General features: G+C 37.1%; 1 long non-coding RNA gene across 1 annotated transcript in view; it reads left to right on the top strand.

Moving 5' to 3' along the window:
• Positions 1 to 273: 273 nt before the first annotated feature.
• Positions 274 to 24,035, top strand: part of LOC145681679 (uncharacterized) — a 39,359-nt gene continuing 15,597 nt past the window's right edge. Inside the window, exon 1 of the long non-coding RNA XR_014130858.1 lies at positions 274 to 362. This is a non-coding gene — a long non-coding RNA (uncharacterized LOC145681679). The remainder of the gene's footprint in view (positions 363 to 24,035) is intronic.

Here is a 24,035-nt window from a genome sequence, read left to right as displayed (position 1 = left end):
TATATTGCACCGCATTATTCAATATGAACGGTTGAAATATATTTTCGATATTAAAAAAAACAAAAAAAAAAACGTGACGTACATAATTTATTTTATTAGTTTTTTTCCCCTAAATTCCTCCCCTACTATTTTTACAGAGAACTAACTGTGCGTGCAACTAAAGAAAGAAAAAAAACACAGTTAATCTCATTCGCCAATATTGATTGTTTCCTAGCACACAGCAGACCGTCATCATAGCTAAGCATACCATAACGTATTCTCCGTCCCATGAGTGAAACACTTCCCGTTGAGTGATCCACATTTTTAAATAGTCTACTGAAATGGACGATGGGAGCGACTTTCTTCAATTTGTTTATCAGCGTGTAAGTAACAAAAATGCATCTTTTTTAAAAAATGTTCTCTTTAAGTGCATTTGAATATGGTCAAACTCTTTACAATTTTTATTAACAAAAGTTATAATGTTATTCGTAAGGGTTCTCGACATGTGTTTATTGATTCAGTGGACATGCGTTATTAATTCTTGCTCTACACGCGTGCTTATTTTTTTTAATCCACAGGATATAGGGACAATTACAGTACTTTATGCCGTGACAGCAGCGCACTCACGGGGATGGTTCACCGGGTTTTGATCCCCCCCCCCCGAAAACTTCGTAACTCCACAGATATTTCTACACTTTTTTTTAAAAAAAAGAAACTTGTGGTTGCTCTAGAAGAGAAATGGTTGATGTCCTTAAAAATTTAATTTTACACTACATCTGTGCTTTTTTTTAATAAAAACAATTTGGTTTTATTATTTTTGCTGGGAATATTGGTGACAGTTCTTTAAATTACTTATCGTTTTATTGAGTGTAGAATAATGCTAGAGAGCTGTTGAATACTAGGTAGACATAATGACTACTGCTGAAGGATCACTCCTCCACACTTCGCCCCTCCCCCCCCCAACATAAATTTCTTGGGGATCCGCATTTACGACAACTTACACTTATTAAATGGAACGAAATCAAGTCTGTCAGTTTAACGTCCCACGATTTTTCGCGTTAGGCTAAGGGGACGGATGATTAAGGAAATCGCATTGGTGGAATGATAATGTGGGATGAAATGGAAATACCCGGAGAAAAACCCACATACACGATGCCAGGTGCTTTCAGCACGGAAGTGAGTGGGTGAAAAATAGTACTGTGAATATAGAAGCACACTAAGGAAAATAATAATAATAATAAAAAAAAAACATGCTGCACGTAGGTTACATGTATAAATGCTGTAGTGTTTGCACTTAACGTACAGCAAAAGTATAACTGACAAAGTATATTTTGGGGCCGTGGTGGCTCAGTGGTAGAGCGTTCACCTCTGGTGCTTGGGGTCCCTGGGTCGATCCCAGCCCCTGCCAAGTGAACTTTGTGGTGGACAAACACCGTGTGCGTGGGTTTTCTCGGGGTTCTCCCGTTTCCTCCCACTTTCTTCATTCCACCATTTCATTCATTACTCATCATCACCGTCTGCTTTAGCCTGACCGGCATAACCGTGGGACGTAAAACTCAAAGATTTCATTTCAAAGTATATTTTATACGTACTTTACGTATAAGTGTTCCAAATAAACGTACTTTCTGTATTAACGAAAGAACTATATATAGGCGGCCAGGATCTTACATAAAGATGGGCGTATGTAACATATAGCTGACGTATGTAACATATGTGTATGTATGCAATATACGGAAGACTTAGATATCAGACATGTTGCAACGGCATGATAGAACATCTAAGTGGGAAAAGTATGTAGCATATGAATAACACATGCTCCGTACTGATTCCCATAGTAAACATAAAGATTCCGTACATTTGTACAATATACCGCTGCAGGGGCGGATCCAGGAACGAGTTCTGGACGGACGGTAGGTTGTCATACTGCTACTTTTAAGGGCTCCAAATTTTGGGATGGGTTTTATTTATATGTATAAAATAAGAAAGTTTCCTCTTCTGGGGTCGGTCGCCCCGATCGCCCCCCTGGATCCGCCCCTGTACCATTGTCCGATAAGGGATTTTTCTCAGTGCATCTCCTGAAATAATCATTGTATATATGTATCACGGAAACTTGTACCCTTTGTATTATACGGTTACTGTATGAAATTATAAAAGTTTTCACGTTATATTAATAATTAGAGCATAATTTATTGGAAAAATAATTTAACATTTCAAAAAACAATAAAATGAAAATCGATTAAAAACTCTCCATACGATAAAGCTTTATGCATTTAAAAAAAAAAAAAAAGTCTGCAATTGACTCTAAGTGCAAATGTTATGTTAGAAATGTGGCTTAAGCTTAAGCTAAAACCTCTTTCGAATAAGCGCTAACCTCTGATGCCCGGACAGGTAACTTAGTGGTGTACAGTCCCCAGAAAAAAAAAAAAAAAAACCTGCAACATGAGCATGTAAGTTTATTGTGAAACTACGCCTAACAGCGCAGAGAATCAACCTAACGTCTGTGAGAAACCTCGGCGTCCTCCCCTCCACATTTATTTTGGAACAAAAGACTTCGTCGTTTCACAATAAACTTACATGCTCATGTTGCAGGTTTTTTACTGCGGACTGTACAACATCATGTTTCTGGGTTTCCTGGGGATATTCCGTTTCCTCTCTTTTCATCATTCCACCAATTCTTCTAGCATCATTCACCGTTAGTCTCCCTTAGCCTAAAGGAACTAATGGAACGTTAAGATCTAAGATTTCATTTTATTTTCTTTCTTTCTAAGAGCCTCGGACACACAATTTAAAATCACAGATCGTGATCTCAAAAGAAGCATAATCCTGGAATCATCTTAAACATAAAACCCACATCTTTAAGTCAAACGCCTCGCTATTACGCTATACTTCAGAAAGATCCGAAACCCATCAGGAAGTCGCGGTCGGAAAGAATGATGATTCCCGGCGGGAGCTCATGTGGTTCGGATTCCACGTTAATCAGTAGGTCCACGTCTCATATAGCCTTGCTGCTGAAAGGGACGCTAAACTAAAATCCACTCCACTCGGAAAGAATGATTGCCGCCGTCGACGGCGGCGGGCCGCCAGAGGCAACCGGCACCCGTCCGCTGCGACACGACGATCTACTTGTTCAAAGTTGCCGACCTTTTGCCGAGGCGGCAAGCGGTCGAAAATCGTAAAATAAAATGCCCTTTGCCGACTGTTGAAGACCATCAGAGTCGGCAGAACAGTCATAAAGGCCTCTTTCCGACCTTCTGCCGACTGCTTATGTCGGCCTCTTTTCGACTGCGGCGCCGACGTATTTAATGCTCATTTCCGGCTGTTTGCCGATTGCTCGGCAAGCCAACTATTCGTCGCGGTCGAAAATCGCGCGGAAAGGCGCCGGTTTTCCGACTGCGGCATCTGGTCGACATGGACAAATTGTTCGACTGTAGGCGGCAGGATCCTGATGGGGAACTTTCTGGAATTGCGCCATCCTTCTTTATCTCATATTTTTCGCACGACTTCACTGTACCAAATACTTAAAAAAAATGCTGGGTATTTAAAAAAAAAAAAAAACCGTGGAACGTCTATTAGGGACAAACTATGGGAGAACTAGGGGTAACCAGTGGATTTAAATGGTTGATTGAATTCCCAACATCCCTTTTTGCGTTATGGCTATACAGAGTGGACCATTTATCTTGAAACGGGATTGCAATTTTTAAATTAATGGATAAAATTTGACGAAATTTTGTAACATGGAAATAACGATCCAAAAATTGTTTCAAATACTCCGCAATACCTGTTTAACCGATATACCCGATTAACACTATTACCAACCCAACATAAAGTTATATGTCTTGCAAATGGTACTTCGTCATGTTATTAGTGGGCCCGCGTAGCGTAGTCGGTAATACTCTCGTCTTTGGCGCTAGCGGTCCCGCGTTCGACTCTCGGTGGGGACACTCGGTCGAAACAGGGGCAGATCCAGGACGGACTTCTGGGGAGGCGGTCGGTAGTAATACTGCTACTTAGAGCTACTTTTAAGAGCTCCAAACTTTGTATGGTTGGGTTTATTTATATATAAAATAAGAAAGTTTCCTCTTCTGGGGAGGGGGCGATTGCCCCGATCGCCCCCTGGATCCGCCCCTGGGTCGAAAATGTGTAAAAGCTTATTCAGGCCAGCCATTCTGAGTATTTTTTTTAAAATTCACACCAGGCAAATACCGGGATGGTACCTAATATGTAGGTCTTTAGCCGCTTCCTTCCACCCCCCAATACATTCTTCGTTCGCTTTCTTCGGATAGTGTAACCGTCCGACGGACGTCATCCCTCATATACGTGACGAGCTAAATGGCCTTAGATGCCGAAAGATTAGAAATCTAATTCCTAAATCCTAAGTCATCTTATTACGTATTTCGAAGCTACATGTTAAACAAAAATCTTCAATAGACTATAACATTCATCATTCAGTGTTGTTCCAATCTATTACAAACATCCGTAAACATTCAACTCTTGAAGGCTTTTGCAGCATTAACAACGTAAGTGAGATCGACGTGTCAATGAACATCGGAAGTATCTTAGGACATCGGAAGTATATATATCACTACTCTATGGCCTATTTAACCCGGAGGTTCAATGCCGCGTTCATCCAGTTTCTACTTTGTATTCCAATCTCTGCGAGATCCATCTTAATATTGTCCTCCCATCTGCGCCTAGGTCTTCCTAATGGTCGTTTTCCGATTGCTCTTCCAGTCAAGACTTTGAAAGCGTTTCTACTTTCTTCCATCCTAGCTACATGACCCGCCCATCTAAGCCTCCTAGACTATATATATATATTGTTCCAAAATGTTTATTTAAAAATGGTACTTAGATAAGTATCACATTCAACCATAAAGATAGTTTTCAGTTAGCGTAAAGATCAAAATGTCGTCTACAGCAGTTTGATGTATCAATATTTCCGAAGATATGAAAAACGTAGTTAAATATTGCTAATTTTGGGTTGGCAACACTGTGAATCGGTGGTAATACGAAGTATGTAAAAAAAAAAAAAAAACTTGTATATCGATATTTGCATGCTACAAAATTTCATCGAATTTTATATATTAGTTTCAAAGTTAGAAGGGATTTTCAAAATAATGGTGCACCCTGTATACGAAAAATGGGTTTTCAGTTTAATGGGTTTTCGTTGTAATGCGTTCAAATTTCAGTGATTCTCTCACCGACAATCGAATCCAAAATACTATGCGCTCTAGTTACTTAAATAATTTCGCTACAACCCAGAAATTTGTCTTTCATTTTATGTTAATGTGGGTGTGGAGAAGAATGGAAAGAATTAGCTGGGTCGAGCAGAAAACGAATGACAGGATGTTCGAAATGGTGGTGGAGAAGAGAACAGTTTCAGATATTATTAAGAAGAGGAAGAGAAATTGGTTGGGACATTGGCTTAGAGGGGACTGTGTCACATTGAGAAAGCGCAGGAAAAGCTGATGAGCATCTTTAAACCATAAACTATTTTATTTTATAAAGTTAAGTCTCAAATATCCTAACTATATATAAAACTACATGAGCTGACATAAATTATTGAGCACTTCCTATAGGGCTACAATGATTAAATTTGGCATGATTGTAGCTTTCCGGAACTAACCCACAGGAAAATTGTCAAAAGTGAATATTTTTAATTTTTAGGGGGTCTAAAGAGGGGCTGAAAAATTTCCCCATGTTATTTAAATGGACCTTTTTTTGGACTTATAATCTCATGTTTTAGGTACTTTGAATTGGAATAGAAACTTGAAATTCGGTATGCTTACACATTTTCGTTGGCACTACCTAAGTAAATCAGTACAAGTAAAAAATTCCGACCTTAGAGTGGTTTTATAGGGAACTGAAAAATCTTTCCCATGTTATTTATATGGAACAATTTTAACACCTTCAAATTATTGAGCACTTCCTGCAGGGCTACAACGATTAAATTTGACATGATTATAGCTTTTCGGGACAAACCCACAGAAAAATTGCCAAAAGGGAATATTTTTAATTTTTAGAGGGTCTAAAGAGGGGATGAAGAATTTCCCCATGTTATTTAAATGAGACTTTTTCTGGACCTATAATCTCATGTTTTAGGTACTTAGAATTGGAATAAAAGTTTCAAATTCGGCATGCTTGTAGGTTTTTGTTAGCTTTACCTAAGTGAATCATCACAAATAAAAATTTCTAAACGTAAAGTGGTTTTATGGGGAACTGAAAAATCTTTCCAATGTTATTTATATGGAACGTCTTCTATACCCCAAAATGTTTAGGCACTTCCGGCAAGATTAGAATGATGAAATTTGGCATGATTGTAGCCTTCCAGGACTAACCGATAGAAAAATTGCCAAAAGTAAAAAATTCCAACTTTAGAGTGGTTTTATAGGGAACTGAAAAATCTTTCCCATGTTATTTATATGGGACACCTTTTACACCCTCAAATTATTGAGCACTTCCTGCAGGGCTACAATGATTAAATTTGACATGATTATAGCTTTTTGGGACACACCCACAGGAAAATTGCCAAAAGTGAATATTTTTAACTTTTAGAGGGTCTAAAGAGGGGATGAAGAATTTCCCCATGTTATTTAAATGAGACTTTTTCTGGACCTAAAATCTCATGTTTGGGTACTTAGAATTGGAATAAAAGTTTCAAATTCGGCATGCTTGTAGGTTTTTGTTAGCTTTACCTAAGTGAATCATCACAAATAAAAATTTCTAAACGTAAAGTGGTTTTATGGGGAACTGAAAAATCTTTCCAATGTTATTTATATGGAACGTCTTCTATACCCCAAAATGTTTAGGCACTTTCGGCAAGATTAGAATGATGAAATTTGGCATGATTGTAGCCTTCCAGGACTAACCGATAGAAAAATTGCCAAAAGTAAAAAATTCTAACTTTAGAGTGGTTTTATAGGGAACTGAAAAATCTTTCCCATGTTATTTATATGGGACACCTTTTACACCCTCAAATTATTGAGCACTTCCTGCAGGGCTACAATGATTAAATTTGACATGATTATAGCTTTTTGGGACACACCCACAGGAAAATTGCCAAAAGTGAATATTTTTAATTTTTAGAGGGTCTAAAGAGGGGATGAAGAATTTCCCCATGTTATTTAAATGAGACTTTTTCTGGACCTATAATCTCATGTTTTAGGTACTTAGAATTGGAATAAAAATTTTAAATTCGGCATGCTTGTATGTTTCCGTTAGCTTTACCTAAGTGAATCATCACAAATAAAAATTTCTAAACGTAAAGTGGTTTTATGGGGAACTGAAAAATCTTTCCAATATTATTTATATGGGCCGTCTTCTACACCCTAAAATGTTTAGGCACTTCCGGTATGATTAGAATGATGAAATTTGGCATGATTGTAGCCTTTGAGAACTAACCGTGAAAAAATTGCCAAAAGTGATTTTTTTTTTTTATTTTTCAGGGGTCGAAAGGGGATGAAGAAATTCCTATGCTATTTAAATGGGTGTTTTCTTGGGATACAAAATCTTATCTTTCAGATAGTTGAGATAGGAAAAAAAAAAAGAAAGTCGGTAGAATTCCGCTCCGCTGCAGCTGCCTTTGTCCCCACTTTGAACTCGTATTGCATATACGCCCTTATGACGCTCTGTGGAGGTCTCATTCACTCTGTTCTTACGCAAGTTCACAATGTAACTGCACTACCATAACTAGGTAGTATGCTGCACATACGCAGAACAACAGCTGACCTTCGTCTTATCCTCATTCGCATTCAACTTACGGTGCGAGGTCCAATTGAACACAGACCTCCACAAAAGCGACAGAACTTTCTTGCTTACCTTTATAAATTAACAGAAATAAAAAATCCCAACTTTGGTGGGGTTTATTTATAGGAACTCCTTTTATATCTGAAAATTATTGGGCAATTTATTTTGTTGGAGTTGACTTGCGCAGTGACGTATTCGCTCACGGCCAACTGTACGTCGCACTTGGACGTGTCCGATCAAGGGATTCAGTTGTGTTACTGGTTCAGTCTGAAAGAATAATTGAACTAACCGCTTTTGTAAAGAATGTTGTATACCCACAACTTCTACGATAGTTCCTTTTAGTGAGTGATAGCTATGGAATTACCCAGGGAACAACACCATTGGACTTTCATTTCGGAGTATGATACATGTCTGCTGCAAAAATTCCTTTTCACTTATACTTGATAGTAACATAAGAGTCTATTCAAAAATAAATCCCTTTAAGCTTCTTTATGGAGAATGCTTGGTGCCTGTCCAAATACAAATCATATTGAACTTCATTTTCACACTATGATACGAACCTTCCCAGACACAAATACCACTTACGTTCCAGTTTTTTTAGTATAGGAAAGACATGACGAAGCAAAAGCTTTCATTCAAAGGAGTATGCGTGTAGCAGGATACCACAGGGGTGGTGTGGAAATACTACAAAGTTACAAGAAAAAGAATCGACCTTTGTCTTACAAATATGCAAGAGTTATGGTCGAACAAAAATCTCAGATTTCTTTTTTGAAAATTATAAATAAGAAAAAAAAACCTCTGAAAATGAGAATCCAACATCATCATTCATTATATAATAAGTCGATAAATTGTGGTTGACAAAACAAAGGTTGCTATAAAAAAAATAAACTGTGAGTTATTAAGCATAGTATTAAGGAGCAAAGGATGATAAGTATGAGATCTGGGGATATTGGGCCGATTGAAGGAAACATTAAGAATAAATGCACGAACATACGAAATGCGAGGCCGTAGGCCGAGCAAATACGGGGGTCTGGGGGCGAAGCCCCCAGCTGGCCAAAGGCTAGTTTATTTTATAAAAATAAGAATAAAATTCCAAAATACACAGTAAGAAAATCTGGGGCTAAAACAATTAAATTCGTCTACCACTGTTAACGTGTTACTGGAACAACAACAACAAAAATAAATCAAATAAAATAAAAAGTATATATTAGCTTGATAGCTAGTTACTTCTTAGAGGGTTACGCCCTTTCTTTGGGTAGGGAAGTTAAAGGAAGTAAGCACAGAGAGGATTATTATTGGATGGTCTAAAGGAGGTGAGAGCACTGTTTCACCTTTTTTTGTACACATTATTTATCCATTTCTTCGTAATAGCATTAACATTTTGATCTCTACGATTACAATGACAATGACTTGGGTGATGGGATAAAAATGCAGAGTTAGCATGTGATAACTACATTATAAATAAAACAGTAGCAATTGTTAGATGATAAAGAAACAATATACGAGAAAATAGATGCATGGTGACAAGAAACAGATGATAAAGCAATGAAGTATACGCAATTTCAGAATGGAAGGAAAAAAGTGAATGTGAGAAGAGAGTATTCAATCGGGATTAGGGGCGGACCAAGAGCCGGGCAAATCGGGCAGCTGCCCGGGGCGCAACAGTCAGAGGTGCGCCAAAGCAAGCCTAAAAAAGTACATTATATAAAGTGTTATATTGACTTTTTTGGTTTATATTCTTGTAAAGTACCGTCAATTACATTGTCTTTTTTCATTATAGCATGTAAGAAGAAACTTTTATAGTGCTAGGGGGGGCTGTATCGAAAAATGGAGACATAGCATGTAGAAGAAAGAATGTACCTATATCATGCATTTGAGTTTTAATTTACCTTTTTGATTTTTTTTAAGAAAAAAATATTAAAACCACTGTAACGAAATGTAACATGTACTAGCCTAGTACTAGGGGGCGCGCAAAAAGTCACTTTGCCCGGGTGAACATATTGTCTTGGTCCGCTCTTGATCGGGATGCATAGAAGTATGCAGTATGACCATGAAGAATGGGGTGAGGTGCGGAGATATTACAAAACCTCGCGGACCAAAACCTCACCGTCCAAAATCTCGCCGGGTCAAAACTTCGTCCTCCAGAACCTCGCGGGCCAAAATCTCGCCTAACTAAAACATTGCGGCCGGAAATAGAGATGCGCAGGAGACAAGATTTGAGGCTGTCTCGTCTCGAAAATGTGCTGTAAAAATGATGTCTCGACTCGAAAAATGTATTTTTTTCTATTGGAAGAGCTGTGTCTCGACTCGAATTTTGTCAGGAAAATTCTGTCTCGACTCGTCTCGTGCGCATCCCTAGCCGGAAACCTCACATTGCCAAAACCTCTCATACAAAGATATGAGAGACATGAGCATGAATAGTATTAGTCTATGAGTTGAATAACTGATTGTTTAAGCGGTAATGTGTAACAATACAGTGTAAAGAGATTATGTAAAGGTTATAGAGTCAGCGAGCTGGACGTGGACGGAGTATGAAATAATAATTGTTATCGAAAAGAAGAGGCTGCTCTTGATAGTAACAATCGGTGATGAAGTTATAACGTAATACTTGTAAGTGATATTTGAGAAAGGAAAAGACGTAAAGAATATAGAGCGTATGTAATATTAGGCAATAAAATGCCAAAGGCGACTCTTAAATGCTTGACGTTCGAGAATGACAAAATTGTCGTTTGTGCAGAGATGTAGAGATGCAAGGGCTCGAAAAAAAAACCGGCTTTTTTGAAAAAAAAACTCGGTTTTTCTGCTTTGCTTTTTTGCTTGGGAAATTTTGGGCTTTTTTCAAAATTCTGCTTTAAATCGATAAAGCAGACTTTGTTTCGCTTCTCTATAACACAGAAAGTCATTTAATTAGTGGTTGATGCCGATAATAATATAAAACATCGAAAGTAAACCATGAATTTCGAAAAGATATTTTAAACAATTTTACTTCAACATTTTTACATTATGAATTCCAAAGGATTAACCAATGTATATAATAAACACATTTTAACCTCCTATATACAAAAGTAAGCAGAGTTGGCAAGAACCATGGTTGTTTCTGAAAATGCCAAAAACCCGTTTTGGGGGGTAGTTTAAACCAGGCTTTTTTGGGGTTTAAACCAGGTTTTTTGATTTAGATATTTTGCTTTATGTATTTATATTACATATTCACAGAAATAAGTTTGTTTCGCCTTGGTGTTATTATTCAACAACGGGGTTATGCTGGAAGAGGTCCCATAAGCTTAAAGAAGTCCGGTCAGTAAATTTCTTAAATTGAGAAACTCCCGCCCTAGCCATTGGGAAAATCCCGTCATTCTTTTAAATGTAAAACAATAACGGGAAAATCCTGTAAAGTTTAATTTGCATGTAAAATTTAAAGGTCAACGTATTATAATCAGTACGCTAAAACTGAGTGACACACAATCATAGTCAACGTCTTACGAATAAAATCAGAAAAATAAACACACTGCTGAACAAGACTGCACTTATTTAATATAAAAACACATTTACACGTGACGTTTCGATCTTCTATCCAAGATCCTCATCAGACGTACACTCACGTCTGATGAGGATCTTGGATAGAAGATCGAAACGTCACGTGTAAATGTGTTTTTATATTAAATAAGTGCAGTCTTGTTCAGCAGTGTGTTTATTTTTCTAAAACTGAAGTATTAAATTACAAATTTAGTATGTAGGTATCATTGAAAGTCCAATCCAAGCTAATGTTGGAAGCTAGGTAGGCAATCGATAAATTTTACCAATTTTAATCAATATATTTAAGCAACCTTCGCTTCTTTATAAAACAACAGGCATGCAGAAATATATAATTTGGTTTCGTTTTGTATGTTTAGGCTTAACATCCTTACGTAATACCGAGGTTATCAAGGAGAAGACTTTCGCTTAAAGTGACATCCGAAAGAGTACTTGGTTTACACATGAAAGAAGGGTTGTGGTTCGACCGAGAATTGAACATGGGACACCTTGATTAAAAGGTGAAAAGGAAATAAGACTAATGCAGATGGTTTGACATGTGAAACGTCACCATGAAGTTCACACGATTCGCATTTTTGTTCTTTTAATTTTTTTAGTTTAAACCAGTTATTTAAAAAAAAAACAGCTGGTGTAAACGAGCCAACCCTAAGAGTAAAAACTTCTTTCAAAAAATACACAAATAACTAGCAAAATTGTATGTAGTATTTTTACTTCAAAATATTCCATACCCTCTTTTTGAAACAAAATAAAATTAAAATAAAACATAAGAGAAATACTTAGATTTGTATGATACAATTAAAGGCTGCACATGGTTCTGTATATTCTTGAAATTCTACAGTCAAGTTTTTTATAACCACCATCAAGGGCGCCCATCAGGGGGGTTAAGGGGGCGCTTGCCCCCCCTAGAGGAAAATGTACTTCAGAATATTGAAAATCCAATAGGATTTTTACATTAGTTACAGCAAAATTTGAAACTATTTTTGAAACGTCGCTTATACTTGCCCCTCCTTGGAAACCACAACATGGGCGCCCTTGACCACCATCACGGTTTACCCAGTCCTCAAGTTTTCTGAATTTTTAACAAGAGGGATTCAACATATCATTACGGAACAAAAAAAAAAAAAATACTACGGAATATATTTAAGTTAAGCTAAATACAACTGCTCAACAAACGTGACTGAGTGGTTGGCTTTTGCGCTTCTATCGGGAAGTCCGGGATTCAACCCAGCATTCGACCATTCTGACAAAGCCTTCCTTCATTCCATCTGAGAATGTAGAAATAGTGCGTGTACTGGCCGACTAGGAGTGTAGGAGTTGGCCGACTTCCTTTCTTATTGTTTTTAAATCGTTATTATTACTAATTACCAGCAGTGACGGTTTTGCGAAGGTTAGAGGATCGGTCTTTCGGACTGAAGCCTGTTCTCCAAAGTTGTGGAATGTGTAAAACGAACGAAATATCTATTAGTTATGCCTTTACTCATAAACTTTAAGCTCCCGTCAAATAAAAATTACGAATGTTTAGAAAAACTAAACATTAGTAGTAAGAAAACCCCTCCCAAAACACTTTTTTAAATTCGCCACTGATTCTCAGTATAAAATGATCTTCAAGGTTGTATCCGGAAGATTATTGCTAAACATATAAACGAAACGAAATATTAGTTATGCCTGTACTCATAAACTTCAAGCTGCTCCCAAATAAAATTAGGACTTTTTAGAAAACGAAACAATCAGAGAAACCCCTCCCAAAGTACTTTTCTAAATCCGCTATTGATTATTTGTATAAATTGGTATTCAAGGTTGTATCTGGAAAATTATTTCTAAATCATTGCACAACTACAGTATAACAGAAATGTGGAAATACGGTTTGACGGACATATTGAAAAATGTATGCTTTGACGGATATATAGAAAAACGTAAGTTTAACTTTCGTGCTAGAAGCTGGAGTACTAAGCTCTTAGAAATGAAACACGGATGACAAACTAAAATGATCTAGAGAAGGAAAAAAATGTCGATAACTCAAAAGTTAAAATAAAGTTAAATAACCTGTAAAATTGCCTTCAAATACTACATTCTTCATGTTAGCTTTAATTCGTAAAATATGTGCTCCATCCATCTTGATGGTGAATTACAGAGCTAAATATGGCATTCAGGTCGTGGAAATCTTATCTAACTATAGAATATACTATAAGAAAGCTATTTGGGTAGAAAAATCATGAAAATGAAAAAAGCCAAAATTTCCAAAATTCTCGGTTTTTTTCAAAAAAGCCGGCTTTTTTGCATCTCTACAGAGATGTGATTTCCATATCTAAGTGTTCTGCTTGAAGCCAAGTTCTAGCCTCTTTACCCTCACGTGGATAGTTGGGACCACTAAGCCAGCGGATAAGAGATAGGATGAACAGTTTCTTTCCCCTGTGATCTGGCACATTGCAATAAAGAACTGAATATAAAAGTTGATTGGTTTGTAGCTTCTAAATTCACTGACTGATCCTTACTTACTAACTAACAATGGCTAATCATTGTGTTGGATGTACCATACCTCGATTTATGCAAGTAAGGTCTAAGTGCCTCATATATATATATGACCTTTTCGCTCAAAGTCATAAAAAGAGGAAATAACTTGAGATAAACTTTCAATTTTAGTACAATTGAATTGTAATTCAAGTACAATGAATCTTCGGGTTACAAACTTAATTCGTTTGGTGACACTTTTCGTAAACCGAAATATTTACAAGTCGAAATTATTTTCCATGTTGCAATTAATGTAACAAATAACACAGGCCTGCATTATTTTAGTTATGTCATGTTTTTTAACATTGGGTAATGGATTCCTATGTATCTTGGAGCGTTTAATCCAAAAATGGCCGTAGTTTGTTTCCATTACGTCAGAATTGTTTGCAAATCACAATATGTCACAATGTATTATATGTCTAAAAATAATACAAATATCAGACGTACAGATAGATGTTAGAACACAGGAAATACATGCCATCTGCTTTTCTATGATGAAAACAAATCGTTGGCAACATAAACCCACAGATGACAGCACTTGCGTCATTACGTGGTGTACATTGCAACTTTTAGTGCTTGTGCAACCGTTTGTACGCATCTTCCGCGATCAAAAGTGCGTGTATCGGCGGAGCAGCAAACATACAACGTTTGACATGGCGTCAAGAAGCTGTAAAACGTCTGCAGAATCCATTCGTGTTGAGTTCATGTTGGCAAGGCAAAAAAATTCAGACAACAACGTTCGTGCGGCTAGTGTATCTCGCGTATTTCGGCGTATAAGTAGGATATCAAGACAAAGCTTGGGCACTCACTATGTTTGCCATACGTGTGTTGAAAGACTAAGACGGTGGTCAACGGGCAAACAACAAGCTTTCAGATTTGGCTTTCCGATGGTCTGCGCGAGTTACAAAATCACAGTGCTGATTGTTACTTTTGTTCAAACAGTTTTTAGGGTTCCAATATCAAGACTAAAAAGAACATGGTCTATTCAAATGTGCCATCGACGCAACGCCCTGTCCCTCATGGTGCAGATGTGCCCGTGCCTAAGCAACCAGAACATTTACTTGACGTAGATGGCAACGGACACTTCGTTGTCCTGGTTCAGGCACAGAGAACAGCAATTTCTTCCAGACGTGTTGAAAGAAAGAGACTTAGTATTCTACAATGATGTCTGTGGACTGTTTCAGACTTTTAACATTCCGTACGAAAGCACTGATTGGAGACTATTCATCGATTCATCGAAACGAAGCTTGACAGTTGGCCTGCTTTACAGCGGTAAAAGATATGCATCAATACTCATAAGACATTCTGTACACTTACAAGAACGTTACGAAAATTTACTTTTTGTGCTCCAGAAAATAAAGTATGACAATCATCAGTGGGTCATGTTAGGTGATGTTAAGGCAATATCGACAATCAAACTACGTAATTAAGTCGCACATTTGTGATATTTTTTGACATATACTACATTTGATACACTGCCATTTGCAAACAAATCTGACGTGATGGACACAAGCTAAGGTCCTTTTTGGATTAAACGCACCAAGATACATAAGAATCCATCATCAAATGTTGAAAAACAGAACCATTGCAGGTTAGTATAATCTTTCTATAGTGACCGTGACACCCACAAACATATAGAGTTAACCAAGAAAGTTCTGTCGCTTTTTCACCCACCACCTTCGAAAATCGATATGTCAGTTAAGCCGTGCGCGGAAGATCAAAAATAGTCCCCATCAGCATCGACGACCTTCTGCAAACGTTCTGGAAGGCTATGGATTCCATCGCGGTATAACTTGGTGGGCCTTTAAGCGAAAAAACTATCAAGTGCATTTTGCAACTCTACTAGGGATTTGAACTGGCGTCCTCTAAGATGATTGTCCAAGGAATGGAACAGGTAAAAATCGGACGGTGCAATGTACGAGAAGTATGGCGAATGCAATAATGTTTCCCATCCCGGCGTAGAATGGTGTCCCCAGTCATCCTTGTCACGTGGGGCTTAGCGTTGTCCTGTAACACGAGGACCCTTTTGTGATTGACAAGTACTGACTCCATAGTATTGAGTTTTCCTAGAACACGGCTCAACTGCTGACAGTAGACAGCTGCATTGATGCTCTGACCAGCTGATAGCGGTTCCGGATGCACGATGCCGCGAGGAGTCCGCCAAAGACATAGGAGGACCTTCTGGCGCAGTTCTAGTTTCGGCTGTTTTGGAACCGTTTCATGGGATGCTAACCAATGATGACAGCTCCGTGGAGCTTTGTACAGAAGTAGAAGGGGTGAAAATAGAACAGATGACTAGTTTTCAGTACCTGGGTAGTATTATTAGTAATGATATTAAGTGTGAAGGTGAAATAAAATCAAGGACAGGAATGGCGAAAGAAGCCTTAAGGAGGAAGAAAAGACTATTTTGTAGGACCTTGAATAAAGAGTTGAGAAAAATATTCATAAAATGCTTTGTATGGAGTAGTGCATTGCTTGTGGCAGATATATGAACATGACGCAAAAATAACGAAAAACAACTCGAAGCTTTAGAAATGTGGGTATGAAGAATAATGGAGAATTAGCTGGGTCGAGCAGAAAACGAATGAGAAGGTGTTAGAAATGATGAGGAAGAAAATAACATTTTTAGATATTTTTAAGAAGAGGAAGAGAAACTGATGGGACATTAGAAAAGAAGGAACTGTATCATGTGGGACGTGCTAGAGAGTATGGTGGCAGGAAAGAGAGGGAGAGGGTGAAGGAGGCTACAAGTAATGGACGATATAAAAGCAGAAACATCATACGTGAAGACGAAGAGGTTAGCGGAAGACCGTGGAGCATGAGAGCTTCGCAGCTGCTGCAAGAGACCTGCCAATGAAGGCCAAATACTTATGATAATGATAATGATCTTTTCGCCCAGATTTTATCCGCATATTATCTGAGATTTTAACCCTTTCGGACCTGGTGGTAACATTTGTGTACATCATATTTTAAGATTAATGGACTTACTCTGGAGGATTCGAAATGGCTTTGTTTTCATGTCAGCATTCTTTGAACTTGTCTAAATCACTTTCCGCTATTTCACTGATGCTTCATCTGTTGTCAGGAAGTAACGTGTATTTCTTGTAGAGTACTTACAGGGGCTATAACGATGGACAAAGCTCAGCCACGTAGGCTGTTTTATTCTTGGGGAAACAAGCTATTTGCAATAAATTCTCCTTCTGTTTTAGTGATGTGTTTTTAGTTTCTAAACTATGTAGATCACAATGATGTTTTCGATTGATGCCATTTTGTAGTTTACATACGTATTTCAACACTAGTGCACGCAAAATGTTTTGTCCATAATTCTCTAAATATGACACCCGCAAACAAATTGACGCTTATATTTCATTTGGTAACTCAAAAATAATAATAAGGCAAAAAGAAAATCGGAGAGTAAACAAAAAATCAAGTCTGAAAGGGTTAATATTATTCAAGATCCGAACATTGAAAATATGATTAAATTTTAATAAGTTTGTTACAGTTAACGTAATTATTCAGCACCGAGGCAACCTGAGACGTAGACCTACATTGTAATGATCACTGTAATGCGTTCGATTCTCTCCCACCGAGAATGGAACCAGGTACTATGTGTACCAAAGGCTCTCATCAGCTAGTGAACCAAATAACAAATAATCATCACATGCATACTGCCATTATTGGCAGGTCACTAGCTGCAGCTAAGAAGCTTCCATGCTCCACGGTCTTCCGCTAACCTTTTCGACTTCACGTACGATTTGCCTGTTTTAATATCGTCCATTAATTGTAAACTCCTTCGCCCCTCCCTCTCTTTCCTTCCACTATACCCTCTACCATGTCCTTCATGATACAATTCCCTCTTAGCTAATGTCCCAACAAGTTGCTCTTCCTCTTAATAATTATACCTAAATTGTTCTTTTCTCCCCACCCCTCTAGCACCCTCTCATTCGTTTTCTCCCCGACCCAGCTAATTCTCTTAATTCTTCTCCACACTCACATTTCCACAATTTCCAGTCGTTTTTCATAATTTTTGCGTAATGTCCATGTTTCTGTCCCATATAATACAATACTGAAGACGAAGGATTTAATGAGTCTTTTTCACAACTTTTTATTTAAGATTTCACAAAATAGTTTTTCTCCCTCCTAAAAGCTTATTTCTTCGCCATTCCACGGAGTAAAAGAAATTTCAACCCTACCTCCGGATATGACCATCCTTGAATATGAACAAATCTTTCCTTGACTTTTTCCGTTGAATTTTCCTTCTTCGATGATTAAGCTCTACGTAAATGACTGGTTTACTCTTTCATTCATTTTGTACGAAGAACCACAAAAACCACTGAGGGAAGAACATGCAAATCCAAACCAAGGGCAGATTATATGGATTCTCCAAAAAGAACATGAAAATTGCTTAATGTGGCGGCAAATAGTGTTTCATCTTCTTTGTACATGCTATTATATTCTGCCGGGAATTGCTTTCGTGATTCTACTCGAGAGAACACCGCATGGTGATTTTTTTTTTACCCTAAGAAAATTCGTTTCTATATCTTACAACCAATCTCTAGAGTATCGATTTTGTTTACACGGGACTCAAGAAACGGAATGTAATTTATATTTTCTTTTCGTTAAGTCAACTACTATGTTCAACAACGAAATTAGACCTATTTTTAGAAATTAAAATATAAATCAATTCCATGGAAAGCGGAAAGTTGGTAGAGAGAATGGACTGTTCTTGATATTAAAATGATAATTTTGTTTTTCTCAACTTTAGAACAAATACGTACTTATGTTGGAGAGATTCATTTTGGTTGACTGAAGGTTGAAGGTTCATTTTTTGCACTGTATAACATTTATGAAAGTAAGGATGCTTCTTTATTTTTATGTTTTTAAAAGTACTGCGGAAATCAAAGAAGTATCAAATTCCTCTGCATAAGCAGTGATGTAATGCTAATTTTTTAGGTAGGTATACGCTCCATCCCTTGTCACACACACACACACACACACACATTATATATATATATCGGGGGTTTCAATACTATTACTCTTTGCACTATTAAGATTTAAAGTACAAAGTTCATAAGAAAATCATAATGAAATATCCTTGCTTATAGGCAACTTACACTGAATCTCTGCGCGTATCGGTTGCATAACAAGCAGGATATGTATATGAAGTAACAAGTGAAGTCTGAATGGAGAGCTATGTTTTGGACAACAGTTACCAAACCACTTAACCTTTCAACCAGAGACTCAGAAAAAGATTACCTATAATGTTATAGATTAATTTAAGACCTTATTTAGCTCTCTGCGTTAAGTAGGTCAGGCTGTAGAAGTGGTTGTACTTGTATGACTGATAACTATAAGAAGAAGAAAAAATGACTTGGACCAATGTTGTTTCCGCCACCTTGCTCATTCCTTTCGTTCTAACTATCACTATGACATTTTCAAAGGATGTATTAATGTACACAGAAATACACATATCTCGTTTGAATTAAAATGTTGAGCGTATTTGGAGTAATTTAAGATTGAAATTTTGAATTGTAACATTGTAAATCGGTCGCGAACCACAGCCTACTAGCTGTTATGATAATCAGGGCCATAACCAAGAAGAGATTAATCGCCCTCAATCTGTAGTTTGTCCGTCCTGCAGCCTGCAACCTCTCTCTCTCTCTCTCAAATTGTGTTTAGTTGTTTTTTTTTTTTTTAACTCGGAGAATGAATTTAGCTTTCTTCTGTCGGATCATAATTGCATTAAAATAGAAAAAGTTTAATTTGGTTTCGTTGCCGCATGACCGTTTTAGAATTGATAGATTGAGTGACCCAGTGTCCTAAGTACCAACAGCAATAATGTCGAAATTAGTATCCGTATTAATACTAATATCGCCCCTATTGCTGATGGTACTTAGGCTACTGTGTCACCCAACTATTGAATTAAAACAATGATAGCTATGTCCCAAAGAGCAAATAATTAATGACTTGAAGCGTTAATAGCTAAGTATAAAGAATAGACAAACAAACAATACAATAATACGAAGACAAACTGTTTTCATGAACTACCACACCTAGAACTTAGAATTTTAGATGTCTCGGAAAAGCAGAAATAAACTTCGTTATACTACTGTCAGAAGTTCAAATCTAGTCTTTGTTGCGATCTTCAGACACGAAGCTTTCTTTTGTTGCTTTAAATGCATTACGATGGTCCCGGGATTCCACCTTAACATGTAGGACAATATTTCATACACTCACGGTGTTGAAAACTGATGCTAAACTTCAACAAATTCTTATAAAGGGGCGGCTGTTGAGGGGAGTCACATCAGGTCTATGTCAATTTCAAGACAAATTTAAACCGAATTAAGCATATGACGCTTGCGGCGACGTTATGATCGAATATTTCTCGTGTTTGCAACTTGGTCCGATAACTTTTTTTTTAAAAAAAATTAAACTAGTTTTTGTTATCAGAAACGATTGAAAAGAGCCGCTTCGACCAAACATCAAATAGGCATCTTGGAGAACATTTTCGAGGCCAATTTATGGTTGAATTAAGCCCTGATACCAGCGCCGAAGTTAGAGTCGGGTAGTATCGGTATACCCACCTAAAACTTTAGGCCAATCATTTCTTTCGATTCGAGGTTTAGGTTTCTAAAAATCTAAAAAAGAGCGTTTTTTAAAAATCACAAATGACAATCTTTCCGAGAGAAGTAGCTCAAGTGGTAGAGCGTGGCTTCGGATTCGGTAGGTTGTGGGTTCGATTCCCGCTGCCAACCATCCTGACTGGTTTTCCTCAGTCCTACCATACAAATGCTGGGATAGTACCTACTAAACAGACCCTGGTCGTTATCATTCCAAATCCTTTCTATTATTATTGTTGTTGTTGTTAGATATGCAGTATAAAATGGCCTCTGAACTGTATCTGATGATTGTTAAATAAATAAAATAAATACGCACCCTGGGGAAAAAAGGAGAAATAGATAAAGACAAAAAATGCTCTCCTCCTAAAAGTATTTCCTAAAAGAACCGGGTTCAGATAGGTATCAAAGAAACAAAACAAAACAAAACAAAACAAAACAAAAAAAAGAGAGAGAGAAACCCTCAAAGGTGAACACAATCCGCATGCAAAATTTTGATCTTCATATCTTGAAAACTAAGGGTGTTTTTTTTTTTTTAATTTTCCTCACCCCTCCAGCCCCACTTGGCATATCCAAGTTTACCATCCGGTTCCGAAACCGGTCCATGCTTGACTTGACCAATTAAAAAAAAATGAGCAATAGGCCTACGTGTATATAAGCTTAATAAGCATTTAAACACAGCACTATTCCATGGTACCGATTCGTACCATAAATTCCCAAAGGGTTAAACACTACTAAGCAAATATTTTCAAAGTGACTGCTGTATCGAAACGATTAAAGATTGCTGTGACATGCTCATACGCTACAAGTCTTTCCTGACTTTTGTTTTCTACCCCTTCTTGTAAATAAATTTTCTTCAATTTTCTGATCATAACTCAGCCTATCATAACAGATGTTGACAAAAGTGAAACTAAATGCCATAAATCTCTTTCATTTTTGTTAACTTCTGTTATGATTGGCTGAGTTCATTCTGACCAGCCAATCAGCGTTCAGAACTAGTTTCAATGATCCTTTTATATTTATACTTAACTGCCTCTTATTCGTTACAATGTCTGATGAAGCCAATATGTTCAGTTAGTTGGCGAAACTGTTACAAATTTATTATTTTTTAGTAATCTGTTTTCCTCTATGCGTATGACTGTTCCCAAAAAGATAATCAACAATAGATACAAAAACCGGTTACTTATTAGTATAAATTACGGTATATACACAACACAAATAACTTCTTGCAGCAAAATAACAACTAAGAGTTTTTATTGGCAATGAACATATTGTAGAGATATTGGATTTCCCTCATATTACTAGTATTCAGTATATAAAGAAATCAAGATTTAATAAAGATTTCATTTTTTATTTTTATTTTTTCTCTTTATTTTCTGTGGATGATGACAAACAGTCATAACTTGGAATAATAAGACAGTCAGCAAACATTTCAAAATTCTCTTTAGTAGACGATTCCTCATTCTTCATTCTTTGTAGTTATATCTAACTTATGTAATCTGATGTAACCAAAGTGTTCTGTAACTGTTGACAAATTATTAAATAAGTCGAAAATTCCATTTACCTTGCACTTTCCTGAATCCTTACACGTGCGTACTTTGGATGTTTTCCGTAATTTCGACGGCCATCTTCCTTCTTTGGTTAGTATAAAAACGTCCCAGGATCCGGGAGATGGGAGAAGCACACGAGAAGCGGAGAAGTGCACGAGGAGCGAGTGTGAGGAACAGCGGAAGAGAACTATTCCAACTCCCTCGCCAATTTGGTACAGAGGCTTAGACATGGAGACGACCAGTCGACGTCCAGGAACTGAGGTACGGAACACGCATCCAAAGTTCTAAACGCTCTAACAATCTTCCTTTTCTTTCTTCCTAAACTTAGACCCTCGACTCTCTATTTTTAAATATTTGTTCTTATTTATTACTACCCTCATGCCCGACAAACTAAAGACGCTCGTCGTCTTCTCAGGTACCTCTCTATTCTACCAGTGAGTTATATATCCCTAATTAACGATTATCGTTTCTTCTTTTTCTTCAAAATGACGACGAAACCATTCCAACTGAATGCAAAAGCGTAAGAATATACGGCTGCGTCATTTATAATGTCAAACCTTGATGACGGAGAAACCAAAAGAGAGAGAGAAGCAAAACTTTGCACTAAGCAACTATACAAAGGGGCACATTGGTAGACGTATTATTTGACATCACCGGATGAACAGTGTTGCCAACCCAATATAAAGTTATGATTTTTTAAATGGAACAACCTAAATTGTATTTCATAATTGAATTTAACACTAAAAAGGAAGACGAAAGATATGCCATCTGCAGGTCAGTGTTGCAAACTTCTCGAGAAATAACGTTAAATATGTGACATATTTAAACGCCTTTTGCACACACAGGGAGTGAGGTACACACTAGTTTTGGACAATAATTTAAATATTGGCCAGAACGGTTTAAATTGACATCAAGTTTAGATGGGTTTGTTAAACAGTGTTCACATAACAAAAAAGACAAAAGTCGAGTTTGGATATGGTGCAATAACTCGAAAAAGGCCATAAGTGCATTACGGTTTAAAATTCATAGGACGATTTGGTATGTCATAAGAAGCATTCTCACGTTTATTTGGAGTCAATAAGTCAAGTACTTACCGAGATATTCGGAATTTTGTAAAAGCTGAGAATTTTGCGCTGTAGAAGTTGGCAACGCTGTCAGCTTTTATAAAATTTCGTATATCTCGGTAAGTACTTGACTTATCGACTTCAAATAAACGTAAGAATGCTTCTTATGACATGCCAAATTGTTCTATAAATTTTAAACCGTAATGCACTTATGGTCTTTTTCGAGTTATTGCACCATATCCAAACTCGACTTTTGTCTTTTCTGTTATGTGAACACTGTTTAACAAACCCATCTAAACTTGATGTCAATTTAAACCGTTCTGGCCAATATTTAAATTATTGTCCAAAACTAGTGTGTACCTCACTCCCTGTGTGTGCAAAAGGCGTTTAAATATGTCACATATTTAACGTTATTTCTCGAGAAGTTTGCAACACTGACCTGCAGATGGCATATCTTTCGTCTTCCTTTTTAGTGTTAAATTCAATTATGAAATACAATTTAGGTTGTTCCATTTAAAAAATCATAACTTTATATTGGGTTGGCAACACTGTTCATCCGGTGATGTCAAATAATACGTCTACCAATGTGCCCCTTTGTATAGTTGCTTAGTGCAAAGTTTCGCTTTTCTCTCTCTTTTGGTTTCTCCGTCATCAAGGTTTGACATTATAAATGACGCACCCGGTATATATATATATATATATATATATATATATATATATATATATATATATATATATATATATATATATATATATATATATCTTTCAGTTTAATATCCCACGGTTATGTTCGTTAGGTTAAGAAAGACGGATGATTAAGGCAAGTTAATTGTAATGGAGGAAATGGTGGAATGAGATTGTGGGAGGAAACGGGAGTACTCTTAGAAAACCTACGGAGAGGATGCTGTCCACCACAAGCTTATTTGGCCGGGAGTTGAACCTACGCACTGATTTATTTTCTGTTTACTTTTGATGCGCCAACTTTGAAGTAAATCGTATGGGGGACACTTGGGAACCAAGAATTGCCTTATTTTACATATACA

Source organism: Thermobia domestica, chromosome 3 (genome assembly GCF_964235325.1).
Source record: "Thermobia domestica chromosome 3, izTheDome1.hap1.1, whole genome shotgun sequence".
NCBI lineage: Eukaryota > Metazoa > Arthropoda > Insecta > Zygentoma > Lepismatidae > Thermobia > Thermobia domestica.
The sequence above is the reverse complement of the archived record's forward strand: the minus strand, read 5'-3'. Positions and strand labels throughout refer to the sequence as shown.